The following is an 8,188-nucleotide window of genomic DNA, read 5'->3' on the forward strand; positions in this document are numbered from 1 at the left end:
GCCCCGTAGGGCTTGAATAGTGGGGGGCGTTCCTATTGGTTGGGGGAGTTATCTATATTTATGGCTCTGATCAGTGAACAGCGCTGCCTGGTTGGAATGTGCAGTGTTTGGATGACCTGCCCCTTTTGTGTGACTCTCCCACATGGTATGTCGGAAGTGGCCTGTCAGGGGTGCTCTGATGTATATACTTCCGGCAGTGGCGTACGCTCCCGTAGTGGAGCGCACGCCTTGTGAGTTGTCATGAGAACATGCTGCAGCTGAGGGGAGGATTTCTTTCCTGTCGCTGCGTGCTTCCGTCGGCTGGGGGCGGTCCCCACGTGGAGCGCTGGTGGAGCGCACGCCCCGTGGTGTACTGTGAGGAGGTACGTCACGGGCGAGGAGGGGGTTTCCCCTTCTGTTGCTATCGACGTCTGACAGCTAGAGGCGTCCCCCAGATGGAACGCTGGTGGAACACACACCCTGGGTGGCATCATTGGGAGGTACGTCATGGATAAGGGGGAGGTTTCCTCCTATTGCTATTGCCGTCCTCGACAGTTAGGGGCGTTCCCTAAGTGGAGCGCATGCCGAACAGCTCAGGACGCTGACCTGCACGTGCTGTGAACAGATGGTACTATGCTAATATCCACATAATACTAATGGAGTAAAACATCAGGTGAGTGTTACCTCCTGATTGGAGGAACTATACCAACATCTTGTATAAAAGACCCCACTTTTTACAGGCCAGATTCCTTTGACATCTTAGGCATGTGAGGGCTGGCAATAAGGACCTAATATATATGTAGCACTATGTCCCCTGAGGAGTCACTGTGGACGAAACGCGTCGGGGCGCCAATAGGGTCAGCTTAGGGGGTCCAGCTTTGCACTATTAGATGTGGTCCGTCCTTGTTAGGACGGAAGTTTGGGGCAGCAGGCAATTTTGTTATTTTGTCTCCAGTTCAGGTAGGGAGAGTGAATGCTGAATTGGAATACTGAACCCGGGATCCTGATGGAGAGACTGCCTGCCCTCTTGTGAAAGGATGTGGTGAGACCATTCCTTTTATATATGCCTTAACATATGTTGATTCATTTTTGTATCTGACCACTGTCAGCAATTATTGTGGAATTATGACATATTTATTTAGGTATATTATTTTTTTCTGCTAAGTTTTTCTATCAATTTGGACTAATGTCCTTGATCTTGGCATTATCACTTCATTTATGTTTGTTGTGTTTTTTTGTTGGGTGGCATCATTGGGAGGTACGTCATGGATAAGGGGGAGGTTTCCTCCTATTGCTATTGCCGTCCTCGACAGTTAGGGGCGTTCCCTAAGTGGAGCGCATGCCGAACAGCTCAGGACGCTGACCTGCACGTGCTGTGAACAGATGGGACTATGCTAATATCCACATAATACTAATGGAGTAAAACATCAGGTGAGTGTTACCTCCTGATTGGAGGAACTATACCAACATCTTGTATAAAAGACCCCACTTTTTACAGGCCAGATTCCTTTGACATCTTAGGCATGTGAGGGCTGGCAATAAGGACCTAATATATATGTAGCACTATGTCCCCTGAGGAGTCACTGTGGACGAAACGCGTCGGGACGCCAATAGGGTCAGCTTAGGGGGTCCAGCTTTGCACTATTAGATGTGGTCCGTCCTTGTTAGGACGGAAGTTTGGGGCAGCAGGCAATTTTGTTTTTTTGTTTATTATTTATTTATATTTTTTTTTCTGATCTAGTGGCCACCACTGTGTATATCTCAACACTATATGGTCTGATGACCAACGGATTGGGTATTTATATATCCAACTATACATGGTGATGGCTTATTGAGTTAATGATTTGTGGATCAGAGGAACTCGGGTTCTTCTTTTTAGATCATTATTAATAAAGGATCAATTTTTATTGCTGCTATATATATTTGCTATTGGGATTGCTGTACCCTATCCATAGGAGCCAAATTACCACATTTTTGAAGAATATCTCACTATGCATTTCCATGAACTTTCAGATACGTTACTTTTTGCTTATGACTGTACAAAAGCAAAATCAAAGTCAGCACATATTCTGCCACAGAAAGCCTTCAGATATGTTACTTTTTATAACCCCTTCATGACCGGCCGATTTTGGCTTTCCGGTTTGGGTTTTTTTGCCATTCTTCTTCCGAGAAACTAACTTTTTTATTTTTCATATGGTCATGCGAGGGCTTGTTTTTTGCGGAACGAGCTGTACTTTTAAATGAAACCATCAGTTTTACCATATAGTGTACTGGAAAACAGCAAAAAAATTCCAAATGCAGAAAAATTGCAAAAAAAAAAGTGCAATTGCACTATTGTTTTTGAGATATTTTATTCATATAGTGTTTACTATATGGTAAAACTGATGTGTGGGTGTGAAGCCTGAGGTTGGTGCAAGTTTGTAGACACCAAACATGAATACGTTTACTTTTATCTAAGGGGTTAAAAAAAAATCATTAGTTTGTCCAAAAAAGTGGCATTCGTTTTGCGCAATTTTCTGTGACCCATAGCATTTTCATTTTTTGGGATCCATGTCTCATTGACAGCTTACGTTTTGCACCTCGAGCTGACATTTTTAACGGTACCATTTTTGTGCAGAATTTTTGCTATGAATTGTACAAAATCAAAGCCCGCACACATTCTGCCACAGAAAGCAAGTGCCAGGTTATATCTCCTGGTATTCTCTATGGAGACAAAAGTGGGGAAAAGGAGTAAGCAGCATCGTCAAAGACAATAAGAATTGGCTAAGTATAGTCAGGTGCAGCTGCAGTATTAAGCAACTGTTTAAGCTTTTTTTCAAAACTCAATTCACTGCCACACAGATCATTAGGGCTGTGTAATGTCTCACATACTTTTACAGAAAGAAAAGCAGGAAATCCTCTGTTTCTCTGTGCTATTTATTGGAGACAGCATAACGGTAAGTCTCCACCCACCAGCTCAGAGAGGACTGAATATTAGTGCTATAGTCAACAGGGGAAAAATGCTGGATACAAGTCATGTAATGGCCAGAAAAAGTGTTAATCCTCATGTACAATCACAACACAGGTTTTCTAAAAAAATAAAAAAAAAAACGTAAGAACTAATCAAAGATATGTGATAACTATAGCATAAAAAGCTTGAAAACTGATCATTGCCTTAAACAATGAATGCTTAGATTAAAGTCAGATCCTTACTGACTGACCTACCAAGAGTCTTTCTAACTGCATTTTTGAACATTTATTTCTCATTCCATCTATATGTATACTAACATAAGTTACTGTGTTTAAATGACTGTGTAAACATAAAATCAAGTAATGAATCACTTTCTTGTGCTATGACATAAGACATAACAGACTATATGTTTTATTTTTTCTATCTAGAAGAAAGCAAAATTTTACTTGTCACATCAAATAAGCATGTACATTTTTGTTAAGCACTAGGTAAGACCTAAAGTAAGTGGTAGGTTTAAGTGCTTGATGCCTGAACAGGGACTTGAACCCCGGACCCTCAAATTAAAAGACTGATGCTCTACCGACTGAGCTACACAGGCTTGTTTACAGTGTAAGTTTAGTGTATCCTCTTAATAACTCAACAAACTGCCATTAATGTCAAAATTGCTGGCAACAAGAGTGAGTACATCCCAAGTGAAAATGATCAATTTTTGCCCAAAGTGACAAAATTTTGTGTGGCCACCATTATTTTCTAGAACTGCCTTAACTCTTTTGGGCATGGAGCTCACCTGAGCATCACAGGAACCACTGGAATCCTCTTCCACTCCTCCATGACAATGTCATGGAGTTGGGGATGTTTTAATCTTCTCCACCTTTCATTTGAGGATGCCTCACAGATGCTCAATGGGGTTTAGGTCTGGAGACCTGCTTGACCAATCCAGTACTTTTATCCTCAGTTTCTTTAACAAGGCAGTGATTGTCTTGGAAGTATGTTTGTGGTCGCTATCCTGTTGGAATATTGTCCTGTGGCACAGTTTCTGATGGGAGGGGATCATGTTTACTTCAGTGTGTCAGATATAAACCTACAAAGAATGAGTGCAGCCATAAGGTAATGTGATAAAATAGTTTATTGATGCACTTTAGCAAAACCTTAAAAATTTGTATACATAAAAAAGTTGTTTTAATATGGAGGAAACAGAAGGGGGTGACAAAATCCAGCAGGAGACATAAGTAATATAATAATGTAGAAAGTAGACACTGTAATATAAATAGCATAGTAATAGAGGGTAATGTATACCAGCAGGAGTCTCCTATGAAAATGTATAAATTACCATTATTGTACTTTTACACTTATTCTTCTGATCTGGCAGTTATTGGCTTTGTTCCCATGTTCTGTTAATCATTACATTTTTGGATCCGTTTGGAAAATGTAAAAATGGATTTGTTGATTGATTGCACAAACAAATCACTTTTATAACTAATTTAACGGATTGGACAACTGGATCACTTTTCTAACCGATGCGTTAATTAATCCGTTATAATTATAGCCAATGATCCTATTAATGGATCCGTTATTGACTTATATAGCTAGATAGCCAGATAGAAAGATAGATAATATATAGATAGCTAGATATAGAATAGATAGATAGAATAGATCGAAACAGAAAGAGCGATAGCTAGATAGCTTGGACAGGTGTTTAGCTGAATGAAAAAATTATTTTTGAAAAAAAATGACTTGGGGTTCTCCCCAATTTTCATATCCAGCACAGGTACAGTAGCAGCTGCGGGCTGCAACCCTTAGCTGTCAGCTGTACCTTGGCTGATTATACAAAATGGAATCCCATGCCTATTTTTTTAATTATTTGAATAAATAATTTAAAAAAATTGGCTTGGGGTCCCCCATTTTTCAAAAGCCAGCCAAGGGACAGCAGACAGTTGGGAGCTGATATTTATTAGAGTGGCAAGGGCCGCAGCTGCCCAATAAGTGGCGTATCCAATAGATGCACCAATTCTGGCACTGTACTCAGATATTCCCGTTGCCCTGGTGTGGTGGCAAATGGGGTAATATATGGGGTTGAGGCCAGCTGTGAATTGCCAGATGGCATCAAGCCCTGGTAATAGTAAAGTGTGGGCGTCTTGCAGACATCCCTATTACTAATTTCAGTTGAAGTTAAAGGAAAAAAAATATTAGGAGAAAAAAAAACCTGACTCAAGCCCTTGTTCAACAATTTATTTAAAAAAATTCAAAAGAAGTTCCGACGTAATCAATAGCGATGTCCGACATTCCTCAAAAGCAAACCTGAAAAACATAAAGAGAGAAAATTAGTAAAAAATAAAGACAAGCGAGACCCTATTTCACCAATTTATTTCCCTGTCAAAACCTTAATCCACATCCGACGTAATCCAATAAGGGAGTACCACGACGATCCTATACTCACTATCACACTCAATGAAAAACAGAACATTCCCCATTGGCTGTGAGAATATTCACTGCAGGCTCACACACTGCTGTGTAACATCCACTGGAGTGACCTAAGATGACCTCATGAGGTTGCCCAGGTCCTAGCAGCAGCTCAGACAGTAGTGTGTGAGCAGCCACCACAGCTGTTCTCAAGTTAAGTATCGCGAGAGCCCGTGGCTGTGACAAGTGGTGATGTTGCGGGCTTTCGTGATACTTAGCACGAGAATGAAGTCAGTGACGTGCGCTGCCATCATGGGTTTAGCTAAGTTCTATCTATTTATCGAGCTATTCGTCTATCTATCTATCTATCTATCTATCTATCTGTTCTATCCATCAATTATCCTATCCTATTCTATCCTATCCTATTATATTCTATTCTAGCTATCAAGCATTTATGGGCAACGGATCAGTTATAACATAATGGGAGTCTATGGGCAACGGATCCATTAACTAATGGATGAACGGATGCTTTACTTACCGATCCATTACCCATAGACTTCCATTATGCTTTAACGGATCCATTAGACATCCGTATTTGGATCTGTTGGAGAAAAATCCTTCAAGCAGAAATTTTTGTCCGTCTTTAACAATGGATGGCTAAAGGATTGGCTCTAACAGATGACACATTTTGTCACATTCGTTAATGGATCTGTCACCATTGAAGTCAATGGGGAACCAAAGGATTTGTTAATGGCTCCATTTTTGTATTTTCCAAACAGATCCAAAAATGGAAATGATTACAGGACATGGGAACATAGCCTCATCTTGTTCTCCTACCCCTGTTTACCATAGTGTGTCATTAACCCATTTGTATTGCTTACTGAGTATAACTATTTATCTTACAGTCTACGTCTTACACTGGTATATTACTTATCTCTCCTAAAACCACCAAAGAAAAAAGATCAAACGCCCATTGATAGAATTTGAAGATTTTATTGTGTGAAAACAAAGGACAACATGAAAAGGGTGGAGAGAAATAGTGCAGGAAAATCATTAACCCCAAGAGGTTACGGATAGAGATGAGCGAACCGGTCGCGGTTCGGCTCGAGGTCGGTTCGCCGAACGGAGCTCCCGTTCGAGTTCGGTTCGTCGAACGTTCGACGAACCGAACTCGAACCAATAGGCTATAATGGGAGGCAATCACAAACACATAAAATTGCATTATAAATGTACACATACAGTTAATAAACATTGCCATAACACTTACCGGTCCCCGCGATCCCTCCTGCACTCTGTGTCCTGCCGCTATTCCATCCGATGATCGCTGAATCCTCCCGGTGACCGGCACTGCCAGCAGAGATGCAGGACCTATCGTGACGTTAAAATAGCCATGTGACCAGTCACGTGGCTATTATCTCATTGGCTACAGACTGGTCACATGACTATGACGCGTCATGTAGGACCTGCGAGTGCATCTCTCCGGTACACGGTGCACATTTGTGTATCGCCGTGTACCGGCGACATGCTCTAGCACACGGTCGACTCCCCGTTCCGTTAGGGACCGGCTGACACAGCCGGTCATTAACGGAGATCACCGTTGCCATAGCAACGCAGTTAGCGGTGACGTCACCGCTAACCGCGGCTCCGAGAGCACCGTTGCTATGGTAACGCGTCTGTCAGCGTTACCGCTGTTACCGCTGACAGCCAGCAGCACTGATCACTCACGGAGTGAAGGCTGCACGCTGCTTCCCGATTGTAGTGAGGATTGTATTGAGGATGAGGTGCCCCAGCTCATGAAGTGATGAGCTGGGGCACCTCATCCTCACTACAATCCTCACTACAATCCTGAAGTGCAGTTTCTTCAAATTCATTTAAAGGCACTTGGAACGCTGAAATTGCTGCTTATAATTTAAGCCTCTATTAAAAACCTCTTATCAGCGCTGGTTTATTGGGGATTTATTGGGCTGACAGGGGGTAATAAAGATGGAGTCTCTAATGTGTCTGTGTATTTATTTCTATTAAAGTATTTTTTCTCTGTGTGGTGTCTTTTTTTTAACCCTTTATTGGAGATTCTTAATGGCCGGGTCAAACGTGCCTGACATTAAGAATCTCTGGCTTAATACTGGCTAGTAAAACAAAGCCAGTATTAACTCATTATTACCCAACAAGCCACCCGGCTCCAGGGCTGTTGGAAGAGTTGGATACAGCGCCAGATGATGGCGCTTCTATGAGCGCCATTTTCTGGGGCGGCTGCGGACTGAAATTCACAGCAGAGGCGCCCAGAAACCTCGGGCTAACCTGTGCCGCGGATTCCAATCCCCAGCTGCCTAGTTGTACCTGGCTGGACACAAAAATGGGGCGAAGCCCATGTCATTTGTTTTTTAATTATTTCATGAAATAAGTGAAATAATTAAAAAAAACGGGCTTCCCTATATTTTTGGTTCCCAGCCGGGTACAAATAGGCAACTGGGGGTTGGAGGCAGCCCATGGCTGCCTGCTGTACCTGGCTAGCATACAAAAATATGGCGAAGCCCACGTCATTTTTTTGGTGGGCAAAAAACTTCTGCATACAGTCCTGGATGGAGTATGCTGAGCCTTGTAGTTCTGCAGCTGCTGTCTGCTCTTCTCCATACAGACAGACAGCAGCTGCAGAACTACAAGGCTCAGCATACTCCATCCAGGACTGTATGCAGAAGTTTTTTCCCCCTGAAAAAATTATGTGGGCTTCGCCATATTTTTGTATGCTAGCCAGGTACAGCAGGCAGGTACGGCTGCCCCCAACCCCCAGTTGCCTATTTGTACCCGGCTGGGAACCAAAAATAAAGGGAAGCCCTTTTTTTATTATTTCATGAATTTCAT

General features: G+C 42.2%; 1 non-coding gene across 1 annotated transcript; it reads right to left on the minus strand.

The window, feature by feature from the left end:
• Window positions 1-3,454: 3,454 nt before the first annotated feature.
• On the minus strand, window positions 3,455-3,527 carry TRNAK-UUU (transfer RNA lysine (anticodon UUU)). The gene has a single exon. It is a non-coding gene; the product is annotated as a tRNA-Lys (tRNA).
• Window positions 3,528-8,188: the final 4,661 nt, after the last annotated feature.

This window comes from Anomaloglossus baeobatrachus, chromosome 1 (genome assembly GCF_048569485.1).
Source record: "Anomaloglossus baeobatrachus isolate aAnoBae1 chromosome 1, aAnoBae1.hap1, whole genome shotgun sequence".
Lineage (NCBI taxonomy): Eukaryota > Metazoa > Chordata > Amphibia > Anura > Aromobatidae > Anomaloglossus > Anomaloglossus baeobatrachus.